This window comes from Corapipo altera, unplaced genomic scaffold (assembly GCF_003945725.1).
Source record: "Corapipo altera isolate COAL_440 unplaced genomic scaffold, ASM394572v1 23, whole genome shotgun sequence".
NCBI classification, from domain to species: domain Eukaryota; kingdom Metazoa; phylum Chordata; class Aves; order Passeriformes; family Pipridae; genus Corapipo; species Corapipo altera.
In genome coordinates this window covers 24,683,688-24,704,059 of record NW_020884878.1, presented here as the reverse complement: position 1 = coordinate 24,704,059, position 20,372 = coordinate 24,683,688, and the positions used below count along the sequence as shown (strand labels likewise).

General features: G+C 37.0%; 1 long non-coding RNA gene across 5 annotated transcripts in view; it reads right to left on the bottom strand.

Annotated features, from left to right (window-relative positions):
• Positions 1-2,281: 2,281 nt before the first annotated feature.
• The window catches only part of LOC113944639, a 30,862-nt gene continuing 12,771 nt past the window's right edge, over positions 2,282-20,372 (bottom strand). The window contains exons 2-5 of one of the 5 annotated variants that reach the window (XR_003526738.1): positions 19,281-19,349; positions 9,763-9,902; positions 5,124-5,518; positions 2,282-3,876 (exon numbers count right to left, since the gene is read on the bottom strand). This is a non-coding gene — a long non-coding RNA (uncharacterized LOC113944639). Of the gene's footprint in view, positions 5,519-7,216; positions 8,835-9,762; positions 9,903-19,280; positions 19,350-20,372 lie in introns of those variants that run through there. The other 4 variants (XR_003526740.1, XR_003526737.1, XR_003526741.1 and 1 more) reach the window with 4 other exon arrangements.

The following is a 20,372-nucleotide window of genomic DNA, read 5'->3' as shown; positions in this document are numbered from 1 at the left end:
GCAGAAGACTGGGAGCAGATTAAAGAAATGGAATCTTACATGTGAGCGCTAGTGAAGATCAAGCCAGTGGTGGATAAAGTGGCTGAGGAGCCAAAGGGGATGGGATCATGTGTCTCTAAATGTGAGATTATGGGGAAACTAACTAGAGATCAGGGAAATCTTGGCCAGCTTTAGGGGTTGTGCATGTGAGTATGATCATGAGTGAGAGGTATGTAATAGTAATTGGAGTGGGATTATGGCCTTGAGTCTTCTATGTTCATTTTGAGAGCAAAAGGGGAGTCTGGTATCCATGGCCACTGCTGGGCAGATCAGGTATCTGATCATGGCTGCTGGAAGGATCCATGTTGTCATTGCATGTATTTATAGCCTTACTATGCATCTCCACCTTGCTCAGCTAGATGGGGGAGCAGGATGAGGCCATTGGTTCTGCCTGTGTTCATGTGAATACTCTGTGTGTCTTGTCTGTCTCTATCAACCTGTATGGATGGCCATGTATATTTGTGTGTATGTGTTCCTGTATGCATGTGCCTACTGGGAATTCTTGCTCAGCCTCACTGCTGATTGGACCTGGGACATGGAGCTCCATCAGTTTCACTTCACTCAGCTTGTCAGTGCTGACACAGCATATTTTCCCCTAACAGGTACTAGGCTAGAGAATACATAAGAAAATCCATGGATGATTCACAGATGAGACCAGTGTTTTAGAGGTCTCAGATTCTGCAGAGTGTAAGTACAAGGAATAAATTACACACTGCTGATTTAGTTTATTTGCTCTCACTGAAATATTTGAAACTGAGTCCCCCATCCACCAGCTTTTCTGTTTGCCATCAATGTACAGAATATGGAACTTCAGCTGCAAGGCAGAACATTTATACTTGTTCTTTAAACCTTATGCTGATTTTTGAATCATGATTATGGAGAGAGAGAACATGCTGAAAAGCAGTAGCATTTGGCTGAACTTCACTGAAATACCCTGGAAAAGGACAGACTGCCAGCAGGCAAATGCTGAGTGAATTCTTTGATCATAAAACCTATCTGGTGCCAGACAATCCTTTTGATAATATATGAGCCATGAAGAAACAAAGCATTAAGAACAACACAGCACCCAACCAGGTTGCAGGGGAGGATTCAAGATTAACTTTTGTTTTCTCCTCAGGTAACACATCTCATAATGTCATCCATGGAAGCTCAGTGTAGCATGAATAGAAAAGAACTCTCCTGACACGGCTTTCTGACTGTTTTAGCCTGTAAAGTTTTCTTATAACTTTGAGTCTTCTTCCAGGGAGCTCTTACTGACCCTGGACTGTCCCTATCTTGAATTTTCGTTCTTAAACCAAATCATCAGAGCAGAAAGCTCACAGACTTTACATTGCCAAAAGTATTCACAGTCACATTCAGTACCTGTGGGAAGAGAAAGAAAAACTTTGCGAATTTCAAAGGATGGAGTGTTTTAAGCACAGGTAAAAGGAACACTAACCTTCTTAGTGACAATTTGTCTATCAGACTGCCTTTCTTTTATGGTAGCTCAGTGCTGATAGCTGGGTTGGGCTGTCTGGAAATGGTTTAGTGTGCCCTGTCTTGTTTTTTTTAAAAAGAACTTGAAACAAATTTGAATGATTCAGAGCTTGCAACTGTCTCCAAGAATTGTTCTCATACTTCAAAATAATACAGAAAATGTTGGAGGCAAAAATATTTTTAATATTCTTAGAAGAACAAACAGAAGAGTCATAATGTAAAAAGTAACAATGTTCTTTTGCCAGACAAGGACTACTCTGTAGTACCACTAAGCCAAATGGGCAGAAGACAGATTGTTAAGCACAGAGAATGACAGTCACTTAATTCAATAACTTGGTTTGCTGGCAGAACTTGATCCCTATATTTCAAAGTGACTGAAAAAATGACAATTTCAGGAGATAGGTTCTATGAAAAGATATCATAGAAATCTCTGTCTCAAAATTGCAGATATAATGCTGAAAAAATAAACCTCTTTTCAGAAGTTATGGTTAAGTGGACAAAAAATTTCAGAAATAACAACAACTGTATTTAATGTCTGCGTTAAGTAGATGATGATGCAGAACTTGGCGTAAAGATCATGAAGAGAATTTGTGGGAGTTTAACCCCCCAAAAAATCCAGCTTTCAAGCTTCTCCACAATTTGCCTCAATGTACGAGAGAGAAGGTTTCAGACAGGTACAACTCAGCATGGAGGAATTGTATCAAAATTTATTACTAACACAATAAATACTAAAGAAACTAAAAAGCGAACAAACACACAGTAATACAATCTCTACCACCCCTAGGGGTCTTCCCACATCAGTTCAGAAGAAAAACCCTCCAGGGCGATAGTTAAAGTCTCTCTCTCATTGGGGTATCAGGGAAGGGGTTTTTTGCTCCCCCACCAGCTCCTTGACTTCTGCTGAGGTCTTCTCCTGGGCTACAAGGGAACACTTGTTTTACCAGGTCTTCATCACAAGGTCCAGAGAGTCAGCTTTGAGTCTTTTCTCCCTGGTTCGTGAAGGTTCCTCCCAGAGAGTAAGATGCTCAGTTTTCCTCTCCAGGTTGCAGGATTTCTGGGTCTTGCTCATTTTTTATACCCCAAATAGTTTTCACCAAAAGTCCTTACCCAGAAAAAGCCTGCTCAGTTTGGCTTCTCTCTTTTACAGTTGCTGCAGCTTCTCAGCTTCCACATGTCACGGGTAGGCATTTGTCCCCTCCTGCATTCCTCCTTTAGTTTTTGGCTGCCCCCACCCAAACCTCGCGTAGAGCCTCCTCCAAGCCCTTCGGCCTGTCTCTCCGTTGCTCAGCCTCAGTTCAAGGTCATTACCTCTCCCCCGCCATTATAGGAGAATAGAGGGTAGCAGCAAGACTGCTTTGGTCTTTCTCCTCTACCTCAAGGTCTTCCAGCTCTGCACGATTGCAGTTGTTTCTCCGGTTCCAGACCACCCCTTGGCCCGTCTCTGGCTCAGCTCCAAATGCCGTACCTGCCTACTGGGGGCTAGCTCCAACTCCCTGGATGGCCTCTTAAATCCATGTCACTGCCTCTCCTAAGCAGTGGTGGGGGGAAGGCACCCTAGCCTTAACCACAGCACTTGGTTCAGTTTTAATACTGTCCTGGGCTCCACGCAGTCCAGCCATCGGGGGAAAGAGGGCATGGCCCCCTCAAGGGACCCACAGGCCTCTCTTCTCTCACCTCATGGCTCCGAATCTCTCTCTCTCTCACACTGCCAACAACTTCCTTCTGGCTGTTGTAATACCCTAATTTCACAGTGGTGAAAAACAGCTCCAATTGGCCCCTCACCGGAAACTCATCTGGGACCAAGAACTTCCAGCCCCCCCTCCGGGAGGGCAACTCAAACCACCACAGTATGTTATAAGCTAGAAGTATGAGACCTAAAAATTAAAAGGTTAAGGTAGAGATATAGCAAACTAAATGCAATAAGCTATATTACAGTCTAATATACACATTATTATGTAACTATTTTAGAGATAATACTTTTTCTAAAGGGCTCTAATCATAAAATGAAAAATTCTACTATATTCCAAGATACAAAGAGTGTAAGTAGGAAGTCAGCAAGCACCAGTATGTTGTCTCTAACAAGCTGAATTTTTTGTTGAAGAAAACTTGTTTTATCTTCAGAGAATTATCTTGCAAAGAGGACGATAAACATTTGTTGCAACAGTGAAAGACTGAAATGGTCCCTTTAACTGATGTCATGACAGTTCTAATGGAAGAGTTTAACTTTTTGAACGATTTTATATAGCAATTTTTCAAGGACAAGTTTTGTCAACAGAAGTCAAATTTTTCATGAAAATACTGCTTCATTCAATATATCAATCAGACGAAAGCTTGCAGCTAGGCTGAAAAAAATTCAGGAGGCTGAAAGTTTAAGACAAAATAAAATATTAGAGCTTAAAAAAAGTTAATAATGCAGACAGAGACAGGTGATAACACCAATTCAAGCCATTCAAGTTCAATTAAGGAATCTATTTTATATACCTTTTTTAAAATTATTGTTTTGCAATGCCCAATATTCAATCCAGATCTTGCAAGAAAGACTGCTGTTTGATTTAAAGTATAGGGAAATGTTTGTAGGTCCACCAAACGCAAGCAAAATATATGTCCATGAGATGTTTTGGGCTATAGTTCCAATTTCAGCTACGATCAACTGATTACTGAGCTTCATCTTCTTCAAGCTAACTGTCATATTACAGAAAGATCACTTAATTCCATTCAGAAATATCTCTGTTTATTCACCCAAACTGAATGTTAGCTTTTTTTTTTGAATCCATAAAATTGATAGAAATTTTTTTAAAGGTACTGGCAGCATATGCTGTAAGAGAAAGTATTTCAGTGCTCTCTGCCATATTAAAATGTAGCTTTGATCCACTGTGAGAATCCTGACTTCCATGGTATGTAATTTTATTCTTACAAAGTATTGTACTAGCCTGGTCATTACAGATGTTGTAAAAGGGCTCACTTTTCAGCAAAAAGAGGTGAAAATTGCTTTTTGGAATTTGACTGCAGTTGTAAAAAATTTTTTGTACTTATTTTAAGAATCACAGTCTTACTACATTTTATTGTTTTGTTTTCATTTTGTTTTGTAATGTGACCACATTTTGAAGTGAAATAAACTACTTTTCATCCCAGAATTTAGGTTTTTAATTTATTAGTGCAGCTGCTACTCTGGTGTGGGGGAACTGAAAATAATGGAAGACTGCAGGAGAAAAGTCAATGAAAAATCTTTTGAGATTGCAGTCATTGCTATTTGAAAATTACACTTTGTGTCTCAAAATACACTGGTCCCTGGTGGAATCTACATATTTTAATTAGCAATCTCTTTTCATCAATCCAGCCTAAATCTACACTGACCTGAATTTAAGGGGTACATCTCACACAATACCTCTGGGAGAGTGGATGACAAATATCATTGCAAACTCTATTTTTCTAATTATTTGTAATAACTGTATTAAAGACTGACCAACCATCCAAGCAAATAAAAACAAACAATAAAGCAACACTATAGAGAAAAAAATTTTGTTCCTTATTTACATATTATCAAGTCTCTTAAGACCAAACAGGGTAACCTGAAAAAAATCAATATTGAAGTCATAGGGCAATCTTACCTTCAGGTAAATAGACCATGTAAATAAAAAAGAGAAGGAGAAAAAAGGATAAGGTGAAAGTAATTCCATTGCTGAGAGGGTTTCTCTACTGTTCTTTCCCTTCTCTCTTCCAAGTCTTGATATTTAACATTCTGGTGCCAAAATACCCAATTACAAATAGGAACCTGTCCAATAAGCAAACCACAGTTACAGGGAGTTCTGTTACCAATGTCATAGTTATATAGAACTTTGTGATTGCTTTAAAGACTACGATGTGTTAGCTTACCCACTAATTACAAAGTGCTCACCTGAGGTCTGGAGAAAAGTCACCAGTTACAATCTGTGCGGGGTAATTGAAGATTATCAGAATTACAGACTCGCTTTGGAGAAAGAAGGGACTTAAACTGTTTTGTACTCTTCAGTTTTGCAAACATAAAATAATAAATAATAATAAAATAAAAGTGAATATGATAGATGACTCTGGAATCATAAGAAGTCATGGATACAATGAATAAGAATGAATATTCCCTATTTTCCATAGTGTAAAAACAATGAAATGCCAAACTTAATACATAGGGTTATAGTGTGGAAAGGGGAATAAAGTGGGGACAGAATTAGTTTTACGTATACATGAAAAAGGGAAAAATTTTGAACAATTTTTTCTAGAGCAATATTTGGATTGTTTCTCATTTTGTATTAAGATTTCAAAATGTTCTGTCATCTTTTAAATATTAGATTCAATAAAACCTTACATATATAAAGTAGTTTTTCTGTAGCTATGTCACATTTCTCTGTAGAAGTTGACTCTGTTATGGAAGTCTTAGACAACTGTGAAGAGCACACACAGAGAGAAAAATATTCAGTCAATTCACCTTGATTAAGGTACAACATTTAGATTGAAATTCACAGTGTTCAACCCCCCACGATATGAGAGCATTTGGTGTTGTTTGTATCTGTTTATGTAGGTGAAAATCTGTTTATACAACAGAATTATGAACAGTGTGAGACTGTTTACATGTAAGGTTGTGTTTTGGAATCATTTCTACTCAAGAGCTGAATAAAGTAGAAGAGCAATATATTATGAATCTTTGGTAAGCAGTTAATGCAGCTGCTTATTCTATAATGAGAAAAAAAAAATGCCAGATAAGCTCTATTTAAAGTTTTTTACTTGAGGAGGTCAATATATTATTCTGTACTTTCATAGAGTGATGATCCAACAAAATTTCAGCAATCTTGGCATAAATTATATTATACAAAATTCACATAAATTACTATTAATATATTTGCTGAGTTACTTGCAATTTGTCAAAAGTTATTTCCACTTAGACTTTAAATACTGTGCAAAAGAGATCTGATGAAAGCAGTCATTTAGTCTCTATATGAGAGTGAGTAAATGTCAATTACCTTTTCTTTCTACAGCTGCATAATCAGAGATTTTCTGTTAAAAGAATGTTTCCTTTTCAACCTCTCCTTGTTGCTCATATGAATGAAACAATTATTTTTCATTTTTCATTGAAACATAGTCCTATACATTATTTTTACGAATTTTATGATGTTAAAAATTATGCAGTAAATTCCTCTGAAAATCCTTGAATTGAATACTAAATTATGCAATAATTCTGCAAGCAGGAAAGAAAATCTACATGTGTTATTGAGTCATGATAAGTACATGAGAAACAGAGAAAGAGCTATTAAAGGTACTAGATATTTAGAGGGGAAGAAGGTAAGAAAAGGAATATAAAAGTAGAAAAGAAGAAATTAGAGTAAAAGTATTCATACATAACTTACAGAAAAGACTAAGATGTGCTCTTTGGTAATTCTAGATATGCATTTAAGATGTTACAGAACAGAATTAATCAACCTTGCCTTCATGAATACAGAATCCCTCTTAGTAAAATGTTTAGTACTACTCTTATATTGGTTTATATAAAATGCAAGAGTATTAATGTTCCCTAGCTACCTATTCTTACTATTGGACTTGGTTTGATAGTCTGAACAAAAGTGGCTATAAATCAAATTCTGTTGATTCAGTGCCACTGGTCTCACCAACCTTTTCAGATCTGCATAATGGAAGTGAAAAGGTGAGATGCACATGATTTTGTTCTGAAATGCACTACTGTCATGGTGGCTTATTCTATCTTCTCTTTCTTTTTCCTTGTCCAATATAAACAAGAATATTGGCTGCATTAAATGGAAGCTTTTGCTATCTCTTTGAATAATGTTGACCATCAAGTATTACACATAAAATCTAATTAGCGGGTTGATTTCATTCACTATCTCTGGAAAAAATGTTTCATTACTATGCTAATAGAAATAGCTCCTGTTTCTACACTGTCCTGATAGACTGTAATATGAAACCACTAAAAGTCAAATTCCTTCCTAATTTATAGCCTGTGCTATAAAGAGCTGGCTAAAGGTTAAAAGGCCTGTGTTATCCAAGTCTCTGAAGTTATACCACAGAATTTAGCTATTGATGGCTCTATAGTAGTTTAAAACTCAGTTCTCTACATTAGCATAAACTGATTTATAGTGTATTAAACCCAGTTTTATACGTTAGATTTTGGAAAACAAATATTACAGGTGACTGATAAATAAAGTGACATATATATTTTTAAAACCTTAATGATTACTAAGAATTAGTGCAGATGAGCCAGCACAATTTGCATAAAATCATGACATTGTTCTGTTTAGGCTGTATCTTACATCAAGAAATTGTTTGGTGTGGTGCCAGGAAAACAAGATATCATTTGTCTTTCATATACAGAATGAGTAAAAACGTGCCATGAAAAACCATCAGGTTGCATATGCAGATTTCACAGTCACACATATTACAATCCCAAGAGCTAAAGGCACAATCTGTATTTGATTTTGCCGTCTCACTAGTGTGAGCCCTTCAGTAATAATCTTTCCAGTTAGCAAAACTTGTTTTTCTTCAGCTATCATCAACCGGCCCAGCTGTCAACCATAAAATTTCTGTTAATATATGCTGTTTTAATACCCCAGGACTAGGTACTTTTTTGGGGTGCAAAGTTTTTTGAAATTTAGCCCAAATGACCAGTAAATAGATCAGTATTATTGAGTGAAATAAAAACTTTTTTTAACCTAGAGTTCAAATATCTTTCTCATATTGCTTAATTTAAAAAATTCTTTTAGACAGGTTTGAAGTATGATTATTTAGTACAGGGAAATTAGAATCGCTGTTCAAGAAATATACAATACAAACCTAGCACACTTAACTGCATTCATTCCTGTGCAATCCTGTGATCGACTCGTTACATTTAAGTTGAGCTGTTTCATTTCCCTTGAGGTCTTCTCCCCAGGGATCCTACTTCCCAAGCCTTTTTCTCAGAGCTATGCCTGTATTTTGAAAAGAAATCTGCTGGGATAAGAGCTGAGAAAAGGAAATCCAAGACAGGGGATCAGAAAGTGTTAGTATGTAGAACAGAATATAAATGGGACCAAAAGAGGACAAATAAAATAGTTGGATGAAAGAACACTAAAAAGCACACAGCTTTAGGCCAAGAAAGAAATTTCTTCACCAACACCAAATCCTAAGGCTGATTATAGGATCCAAATATAAGCAGTACTGCTCTTGGAATGGAAACGTTCATTTATTAAAATCTGAATATTCATGATTTATTTTATTCTTTAGTATTTGAATTTTCATACCATGTGCAAGTGGAACCAACTTTCACCTGTTACTTTCATCTAAGACGAGCAGCATTTTATTTTCTGTGAAATGAAAGATGTTATTTTTTGAAGTTATAAAAATGAAATACTCTAAAACTAGTTGTTCAATGAAACACATAAACCTACCAACCAAGAGCCTTGATGACAATGAATTGTTTCTCTCATTTTGCAAAACTGATATGTCATATATTCCAAACACCAAACATATTGGAAACTGCAACAGAAGTGCCAAATTATTTCTTTTTCAGTATACAAGACCAAAGATTTCAGCCAGCATTCTCTATTCTGAGCTCATAATCTAATCTAATTAGATCAAACTGATCTAATCTAAAAAGCTCTTGTGTATATTTTGGGTCATCAAATATAAGAGTCCTTACTACTTGAGAAGGAATGATTTGAGCTAGACTGTTTTTATCCCATGTTCTGATAAAAAGACCTAACAGTGTTACAGTGTTAGTGTGTCTGAGTTTTAATGCGCAGCTACCATGTCAGAAGTAGTACAACTGGATGCATACACAAGCAGCTGTTGTTGTTAAAGACACTTCATCTACATATGTTTAGATGGAACTTATGCAATCTATTAACTACTAAATAGCAAATGGTAACAGAGTGGGTTTGTGAAGCTGAAATGTTGCACAGCCATTAAATAGTATGACCTGACAGTCTGTATCCCTACCATTTAACAATGAGTATCCCTACCATTCAACAACAATTAAGCTTCCTGGAATGTAACTGAAAATGACATATCCAAGGAAATTGTTATCATAGACTCATACAATTATAGGATCATAGAATAGTTTGACTTGGAAGGGACCTAGGGCACCATTTAGTTCCAACCCCCCTGCCATGAGCAGGGGTACCTTCCAGTAGACCAGCTTAATTGTGTCTTGGCAAATCCAAGTGTAAGAGAAAATTCTTGTTTGACAAATGGATCATCATTAGTCCATAAAGGGTTGAGGGGATGTCCTACCTACACTCCAGCTGCCACTGAAGAAGTGCAAGGGCCTCCAACAATCTCTGTGTTCCAGCTGCCAGTCCACTGTAGTTACCTATGGTATCCTAGAGAGCGCCAACTCTCAGGCAACTATATCATGCTACATTCTGTTTTGTCTGTCACAAGGAGAAAGTAGGACATGAAACCCAAACATCTGATTTTGACAGAGTGAACTTTGTTTGGATTGCACTAAAGAGAAAGCTGCTACCAAAAGTTTCCTAGATGAGAGCTAGACCTTCAGATTGGAGGACCTAAATTCTCCTCAAAAATACTTTTCCATCTACCCATAACAGGTAATGGAAACAATATTTTATTTGCATCAGCCCCTTGAACCCAGTGAATAGATATAATAATAAATGGCACAAAAATTTAGGCTTGTATGGAAAAGTCTGAGTGTGCAATTCTCCCTCCATCATGAAGGGCGGAGCTGTGCATGTGGGCCCTACCCCCAGGAGCATTCCCAAATCTCTCTCTGCATAGGTAAGGTGTACGAATTAGCAACTTTGCTGATCATCTCACCTCAGATAAGTCAGTCTAGTACAGATCCAATATCTACAGCGTAGTAAACCTCTCAAAAAAATGTCATATAGCAGCAATAGCAAACAGTCATCCTCTGGAAAAGAGAAGTTCTGTACAGCATTGTGTAAATGCAAAAAAATTGGTTGCATATTTTGGATTTGTTCATGGAAAATCTATTTGTTGCTGCTGTTTAATATAAAGTCTAAAAGACCAAACATTGTCTTTCTCTTCTGTACATTTTTCACTTGCTGTTTTGACTGAGACAGAAAGTGAAAAACTTCAAAGGAATTTTTGAAATATTTATAAGTTGACCAGGACTAGAAACATCAAACATATCCAAGTGAGTACTTTCCCCGGAAGAATTTCTAAACCAATTTTCTATTTTATATCTACCATTTCAGGAAGACAATTCCTGACAAGGAATTCCTTTTTATTTTATTGTCTGCCTAAGAGTAGCATCATAAACTTGGTATATACTAGAACTCCCAAATACTATTTCTTTCAGTTACAGACTTTAATAGTCTATAGATTCCAGTCCCAATCTTGAAGCACATAAATAAAAAGTTTACTGAATGACTCCCCATATTGAAATTTTTAAAAATTTATAATCTTCCATTTACATCTAGAAATGTAGTTAATACCAAAATACAGCTAATAAACACAAAAAATGTGGAAGCATTTTAAGAAATCCTAGCAAGATTTAAAGACCAAAGAGAGGTTGTCATAGGTTTACTTGTTCTAAAAAACCAGGCAGGGAATTTTTCTTTCCCCTGCATTGTTGTAAGGGGGGGAATGTTGAAAGGGGAGGGTAGTTTTTGCCTAGTGTAATTGACACACACAAAGGAACTAACCAGTAGATCCACATTCTAAGCTGACGGCCCTCTGAAGACTGTGGGGAGGGGTGATGAGGTTTTTTTTAACTCTTCTCAGAAGCGGGAGGCATTTCACTTTTACCCTAACTCAGACAAGGTGTGTGTTGGAGGGGTCTGAGGTTCACTTTATTTTTCGGCCTGGTCATCTGGCTGTTTTCTGACCCCAGTTTGCCTCCATTTTCCTGCACCCTGTCCTGCCCCAGTCTAGACCTGCTCGGACTTCATCAGAGAGGCTTGACCCACCCGTGGAAGAACCTTTCAGGAAGGAGGTTGCCCTTTCTCTCCTCTGCTCCTGTGTTAGCAGCAGCGTGTGTCCATTGATGTAAGTGGGGAAATCTTGGCCACAGCCAGCTGCAGAGAGCATGAGTTTCATGGGAAGAGCCACCCCCCTTCCCCTTCTTGGTGTGGGGGGGGAGATCTCCATTTTTGGCTTCTCCCACGCACCGGGGCCCCAGACGGTGACCACCAGAGCTCAGCAGCGCCCCCTGCTGACCAACACCGAGCAACTGCAGGCTCTGCTCCGCCAGGGATCCAAGAGTGCCCCCTGCTGGTCGTGGTTAGAATTGCACCAAGAAAAGCAGAAAGTACTGAACTGTTTCTGTTTTGTCCTTTAATAAAGGGCTGTTATATTTGTCTTCCTCCATACTTTCTCAATTGAAGCCTCTTAATTTCGGATTTACAATTGCTTAGAGGGAGGGGTTTGGTCTTCCTCGTAACTCATCCTCCTTAGCAAAACACTTCAGTCCCATTAAACTGAGACAGAGGTCCAAATAACTGTCTAAATTTTGGATGCTTATCAGGGATAAATTGTCATATTTAGAGTGGTTAATACTTCTCTAATTTCCCTTTGAGATATGTTTCCCATTGCAGTGTGAAATTGCCCACATAACCAGGATTAGGTTTAAACTTAGATACCTCAGAGATGACAGTCACCTTTCAAACAAGAGGAACCAAAACCAAGACATAGCCTTAATAAAGAGGTTATAATTTCACTGATTGTAAGACTACTGCATTAAAGATTGGTATATTGAAACATTACACCTACACAGGGCACTGCGAAAATCAGAAATGCTAAGCTGTCATTCTGTAATATGAAATTATCACCCTTGTAGATTTGACTTTTTGAAGAAGATTTTTACTCTAAAGTATATATGAGGTCAATAACATCTTGTTAGTCTCTGTCAACAAAATGGTATAAAGACATTCATTTTTATTTAAAAGGGTAGAGAAATCCCTTTGAAGACATAGATTTGATGGTTTTGATTTGTTATTCAAAGAAGCATCCAAGACATAATTTTGTGTTTTAAGCATGTCACTAATTCAACTCAATACAGGTCTAAGTATAGAGCCTATATTGCAACATTTCAGAGCTGAGAGGAGAAGTAAAAATGGTTTTATTGTAAAAGATCTGGGCCTTGGTATTCCCTAATTTTACAGATTTTACTGAGTATATTATTTTTTCCTGAATTTCTCTTTTTCTTTAAAATTCAGAGGGGGAAAGAGTAAAGACAAACTGGAAACCTCATTCTTGATGTTACTTCAAATTAGGCATGTCTGAAGAAGGGCAACAAAGCTGGTGAAGGGTCTAGAAAACATGTCTTATGAGGAATGGCTTGGGCAACTGGGGTTGTTTAGTCTGGAGAAGAGGAGGCTTGGTGGGGGGACCTCATTGCTCTCTACAACTAACTAAGAGGAGACTGTAGTGAGGTGGGGAGTCAATCTCCTCTGTCATATGTCAAGGGAAAGGATGAGAGGAAATGCCCTCAAAATGCAGAGGGGAAGTTCAGATTAGACATCAGAAAAAAAAAAAAAATCAATGGAAGAGTGATCAGGCGTTGGAATGAACTGCCCAGGGAGCTGGTGGAGTCAAATCTCTAGAAGTGTCCAAGAGGCATCTGGATATGGCACTTGGGGATATGGTTTAGGGCTGATCATGGTAGTGATCATCTTGAAGGTATCTTCCAGCCTTGATGATTCTGCAATTCAAATAGTCCAGCAACCCAGCCCTTAAGGTCCATGAGAATTGGCTGAAGGCTCAAAGGCAAAAGATGAAGACGGAAGGTGGTTTTCTGCAACTTTTGTTCACAAAATTAGGTACATTCTCACTAAAAATCTGGTTTTCAGTCTAGAATAATCAAATGATGCTTTAACTGATATCAAGATTAGCACAGTTTCAGCTGTGAAACACTAAGATTTTGAGAAGACTATGTATTGCTATCTATTACAGAATACAAATGTCTTTCTCACTTGCTTTTGATTTAGCTATAAGGCATATAAGTCAAGAATGACACATTTTCTTTTCTTAAAGAAAATATAACACTAAAACTAGTATTGGAGATGTCAAATCAACATTGCAAATGTTGGAAAAATAAGATGACTAGTCTGTGAAACTTCATTAAAAATAAATAGAGATTTTCAACTATCAATTTCCTCTTTAAAATTTTATCACTACTGTCTAAAATTCAATTTGAATTTAATTTAATTTTCAAGTTGGGGATAATTTAGTCTATTGAGAATATATCTTTGGAGCAGTACAGGTTTTCTTCAGTAATTGCGTACCTCATTTCTACTGGTTTCTAGTAAAAAGCAAAGGCAAGGAGTAAAGATAAAATACCATTGGAACTCTATCCAATGACAGGTGATGTTATAAATACTATTAAAGATTTAACAGTAGGAGGCTGATGATGGAATAGTGTCAAAAGGCTTTTTCAGCTGCCAAATAATATAGTGAAGCATTGCTGTTGTTGTAACTAGGACAGCAATAAGTCAATTGCTGTAGAAGCAAACAAGTCTTTAAAGCTTCCCATGTCCACAGGAACAACACATACTTTTCCTGTTTCAGTGAACGTCAGAAAAACACCCCACCATACTATACAAAAAAGTGACACCCACGAATATAGTCTACCTTAAGAAAAAAAAAAAAGGCACCTCAAGTGCATTCAAGTGTCTGGGAACAGAAGCCAGCAGCACTGTGAAAGCCTGCATAATGCAGTTCACGATGTAATTAATTTTTTAATTTCCTGTGGAATACACACTAGTGTCTGAAGTGGTAAAATTCAAAGAATGACTGATAAGGTCAAAGTTTTTGAAGTGCTAAAATAAAGAGCAAAATTAATTTTAAAAGTCTCTCAGTCCTACTCTTTCCTTCTGTGAAGAACCTCATACTCCCATGGAACACTCACAGAATCCTAGAACGTTGGAAGGGTTAGAAGAGACATTCAAGACCATCTAGTCCCAACCCTTCCCGCCCTCACAGGGACACTTCTCACTAGACCAGGTTGCTCAAGGCCTTATCCAACCTGGACTTTACCACTACCAGGGTTGGGGCATCCATGACCTCCCTGGGCAACCATCCTTTCTTCCTTCCTTCTTTCCCTCCTTCCTTCCTTTCTTCCTTCCTTCCTTCTTTATTTGTGTATACTTTTTCTCTATCGTGTTGTTTTGTGTTAACCCCAGCTGACAGTTAAACACCACAGAGCCCTTGGCTCACTCCCCCTGCTGGGATGGGGCAGAGAATTTAAAGGGTAAAAGTACTAAAGACCTTGGGTTGAGATAAAGAATATTTAACGGGTAAAGAAAATCGTGTGTGCAAGCAAAGCTAAACAAGGAATTAATTCACCACTTCCCATGGGCAGGCAGGTGTTCAGCCATCTCCAGAAAAGCAGGGTTCCAGGATGGGAAGTCAAATACCATCACTCCAAACATGCACCCCTTCCTCCTTCTTACCCCAGCTTTATATGTTGTGACACCATATGGTATAGAATATCTCTTTGGTCAGCTGTCCCAGCTGTGTCCCATCCCATCTTCTTTCGCACTCCCAGGCTCCTTGTGGGCGAGGTGGTACAAAGAGCAAAAAAATCCTTGACCCTGTGTAAGCCCTACACAGCAGTAATGAAAACACCCCTATATCATCAACACTCTTTTCAGCACAAACCCAAAACATGGCCCCGTACTATCCACTGTGAAGAAAATTAGCTCTACCCACCGGTACACACATGAACTCAACTATAACAAGAATACTTGTTGATGATACTTTGATTGATGGTATTCTGGTGATCCTAATATGTCCCTTCTAACTGAGGATATTTTGTGATTCTATGACACTTTTAAGTAAGTGTAGCTTCAGAATACATCAACTTTGTTAAAACAAATGTGATCTCCAAAGAAGAATAGAGCATACGAAACTGAAAGAAGTAGAGTAGAGTACTAAAATAATAAGGTAAAAGCCAAGGAAAGCCCAAATATTAATGCAAAGTTCTTAGATAAGAAATGAGTGAGTCATTTAGTTCTATTCAGAAAAGTGACAACATAAGAAAACTTCTATGGCAACATTTCCTCAAATGTTTCAGTACTGCTTACACAGAGAAATAATGATGAGAATAAACCATCATTGAATTGACCTGTCTCATTCAGTTTTGCTTTGAAAAAGTCTGATTATTTCACCAGAATCAAGACTTATTTATTTTATTGATTTATTTTGAGTCAAAGCAGTATGTGGGACAAGAACTTTGTGCTGTTATTCTTGGAAAACAAATCTTTTTGTTACTTTCACAATTTTTAAAAATAATATTAGGAATCATAAATAAGAAATTCAGGCTTTATACTCAAAGGAAAACTGGAGTACATGATTTTATGTTAGAATCTGGAACAAAAGATTAAAAAAAAAAAAAAAAGGAAGAAACTTCTTAATTGCTGCCTCCTTAAAGACTTACATGGCCTTATTAAATCTGGAACCAGTGAAGAAGAATGAAGCAGCTGTTAGGAGTCTGAACAGAAACCAAACAACCACTTAAGAGCTTTATTGTTTTCTTTTTGTTCTTAGAGATTTATTTTATTTTATCCCATGGCAGTTTATGAAAGAACAAGAGGAAAACATTTGCTTCTGGGAACGAAAACAAGTATCAAAATTGAAGCAACTAAAATGAAAACATTGTTATTGTTTTATTTCTCTAGGATACATCTTCATGCAGAACACTGAACATCTGTCAAAGAGTAAGGAGATACTGATGAGGTTCAGAGTCAGATTTTCAAATAAGTAGTTCCATGAGCCAAGGAACTTGATTTTTAACATTTCTGGTGCGCAAGAACTCTCCCTTTAGTAAAGGCATTAATAAAGTCTCTTTCCCACATCTGGCTACCTATTTTCATAAAAATCATAGGAAATTTTACAGTGTTTGAGACCAAAACTTCATTGTCAAATCAGTGGGTGGATTCAAAAGTAACTGATCTGAGAGAAGCTCTTTCATATGCAGAATTTGACCATGTATGCATTGTTACATGTGACAAAAAAACCCTCTATGTCCTTGCCTTAGCATGAAACTAAAGGACTGTAATTTGCAACCTAAGCAGTGAGACAAAACAAAGGCTTTTTGAGGGCGATCCTGGAGATCAAGCACATTCAGAAAAGCTCAGTCACAAACATAAGTTTGTCGGTCTTTCCATATTTGTTATGAGATATGCAGACTAGTTTCTGAGCCCATAGTACTGAGCCCAGCAGTGGTTTCATTAAAATACTCATATCAGGTAAAGCAAGGTTGGTATTTCAAAAGAATTGCAGCTTGCGTGATTACATCCTATGTCACTAACCTTAGAAAAGATTAAATCCTTAGGGCTGACGGATGGGCAGTTTGTGATTTCCACAGTGCTTATGATTTACAGACTAATAGAGTGACTGCTTGGAAGGCAACTGTTCTGTTTAGCTGCATTTTTTAAAGTAATAAGGGATTATATTAAAAACACAGCGTACATAGTAAGACAATTTATTTTTAACTCATATGTTAACAAACACAGTGATGCTACTTGTGAATATGAATGGCAGAGGAAGTAAGAACACAGGTAGAAGGTCTTATACTGCAAAAGAAGACATCCTGATTAAAATAACCTTCCTAATATAAATCTATATGCAGTAAATCGATCATGTTATCTAGAAAGGGTTATGAAATATTTACAAAATAAGCACTGAACATCATTTTTTCTGATTCTGCCATGTTTTTACTATATGTTGGGGCAGAAAAAGTCATATCAAGGAAGAAGAAAGCAATATGTTAGAGTCACAGCTAAGTCAATACTTTAAAAGTAGGCTAAGTTTTATCTGAGGAGCAGAGCCGGTTTTTGCTGCTGTAAATTATGCTTTTTCTATGCAAATAATGGTCAACAATCTTAGTTTCTGTTGGCTGTCATTGACTGCAGGCTGACTTAGCTTACATCATAAAAAAGGGCGCCAGAAGGAGATAGCAGATGCCACCTTGCATTGCAATAATTCCTAACTAACAAATGTAATCAGTACCAAATGAACTAAAGGTATTATACAAACCAATACATATTTAGAGAAGTTAGGAAAAATATGACTAGTAATGGAGTGAGAAACTGAGAAGTGCTTCTTTTTTACTGCAGAAGAGTGTATTGGTTAAAAAACCTATTCACACTGCAGAAATGAAAGAGATAAAAAATAAAGATTACTTTACCAACATATTCATCAGGTTGACGTATTCTTAATAGAGCAGGGTATTCTTTCTCCAGCAGAGTAGTTGATGTTGGCAGTACTATAGTAAGGCTGGCAACTTAGGTTAGTTCATTTTGCCTGTATTCCTTTTGGGGATACACATGCAGTATCTTGCCTAATTTGCTTTGCATTGATATGGCACAAAGATACAAAACATAAAAATTAATCCAGCAACAACCAGACACAGCATATATTAATGGGCTCAGCCTGGAGGGAAACTAGACCAGAGATGATGGTGTATGGAAAATTGATATGGACAACCTGACTAAATAAGAATATCAAGCTATTTATATAGCATTGATCCATTGGCTTGAGAGGACGAACGTTCCTGGGAGACCACAGTTTGTTCTAATAAGTTTTATTCCAGCTGCTGGGTTAATAAGAAGCAGAAAGTTATTAAGAGGAAATATATGCATGTGGAAATATTAGCTTCTGCCTCTGGTAATTTAAAGCTTATTCACATCCTCTTTATTATTGTTTATAGAAAAAGGATAATCCACCTCATGAATCAACCCCAGTGTTTTGAGGACTGTTATCTTTCCCATTATTTAAAAGAAAAACTAAGGTATGAGGTGTATGAGACAACTTTTAACACTTTCCTAAATGGATCCAAGCTCTTGTGACTTACAGACCACGGTAGGAAGCACAGTTTGCACTGGATTGTGATGCTTCAGTTTAAAAGTCTCATTTTATAGATCTCTTCTGTCACTGATTTTTGATTTCTGAAGTAGAATCTTCTCTGTTGCAAACTGAAATTAGGTTGTTAGGAATATAGTTCCAGCCTTTTGAACTATATGAACAGCACTGCAAAGGCTTAAAATCAAAATCTTATTACATTCTATTGGAGAAATCAACTACTTGATCACAGAAAGGTAGTGGCAACTTTCAAATTATAAATGATTCACAGGATTTGGAATATTTTGATTGTTTTAATTATTATAAGGGAAATTGGAAAATGCATATTTGGGCACCTCATGACCATTATGTAATTTTCATAGAAAACATGAATAATTTGAAGTCAATCCTGAAGATGAAAGAAATAGTATCAGAGTGAGAATAAAATGAAGATTTTCTGAAAACTAGAATGACTTGAGCAATTGATATAATGATCCAAGAACTATCAAGTGTGCTCTGGAGAGACCCAAATTTGACATTTCTTTAAAAAGATACCCTGCATATGAGAACACGTATGAAAGGGAAAAGCAAAAAGATTTTCTTTTTACTGATACAAGGTACATAAAAAACCAAAACACATAAATCTTTGTCTACTCAGAATACTGACCTGACATTTTTCTGTTCGGATTTGAAGGGTCCATCCTCTCTGTGGGATCACTTGAAATCATGGACTTATGTCACAACTGAATAAACATCTCAGCTTTGGATGACATCCTTTCACTGAAAAAACTGTAGTGGATATTCTTGGATAGAAAATATTCCAAATATCCCCAAACTGATATTTTCCTAAGTCATTCTGTCCTGCAGTAAAGCTGACCACTACCTATAAGCTGACTACTACCTATCAAACTTACATGCTCCTCAACGGTAACAACAGGTACTAGCCGCTTTTGCCCTAGAAGCTTTCTCTAATACAACTACTTTACCTTGATGAACTTGCTGTCCAGAAGAGATTTTCCATCCACACAAGTGATGTAGTAGTCTTAAAGGTGACCCTCTGACAGAAAGAAGAATTCCCCGAGCGTGAAAAAGAAGTAAAATTGACTTGACAGCTTTACAATGCAAATATAAGTCACCCTAAGCTCAAAGAACACTAATAAATTCCACAGTACACTTGTTAAAAAAAACCCAAAAACCTAGGGTTTTTTTTTCAGTTTCAACTCATAGGCTGCTTTTTTGAATTTGTCTTCTTGCTAGAAATCACCAACACTTCACTTCATCTTGACAGACTTGGTTGAGAACTTGGCCTGAAATTTCTTCTGGTTTCAGTCATCTGTTGTCTATTGTCGAAAAATGAATTGTTTAACTTCCTTCCAAGCAAAAGGCAGAAACTCATGAATGTCATGTCTCTTTTATCATTTATAATAAAGATATCGTATTTTCAGTGATAGGCACCTGTTGCACTTACAACTAGGTTTGCTGATCGATAGCATGCATGGCAGGAACAAAACAAATTTCTGAACACCTGAATGCTAACTAGCATTTATTTATAGCATGTATTTCATTTTCTCCTCAACAATTTGGTACCAAGTGTTGGTCTCTGAATGACTAATAAGAACCCAGGTGGGTGTCAGTTGGGATACTATTCTGATTAAAGCTGATTTTAAGAGTGCTAGAATTGAGTTTAGCAAAATACTAGGATTGGAGTTATAAAGCCTTTGGATTTTCTTATCCTGATGGGCATACCAGGATATGTCCATGTCTGTGATACTTTTATCATCCCATTCTTACATTATTTCAATACTGCATGCTTTACTCTTTTCATAATAACCTAAAAGGGAAAAGAAATTTCATTATGTTCATAGTTCAGGTGTATGGAGAATTGAAGCATAGGAAGATTAAAAGTGGGATAAGCCTCACCTCACTTTAAGAATCTATCAAAATCACTTGTAGGAGAGAGAGATTATCTCTAAAGGTGATTTGTCCTATCCTAAAAAAGACGGAAGAAGTTGCCTGCTTGCATTATCCTCCAGTGGTTAGATATATCTAGATTAATCTAGGTAACTTGGTTGGTCTGT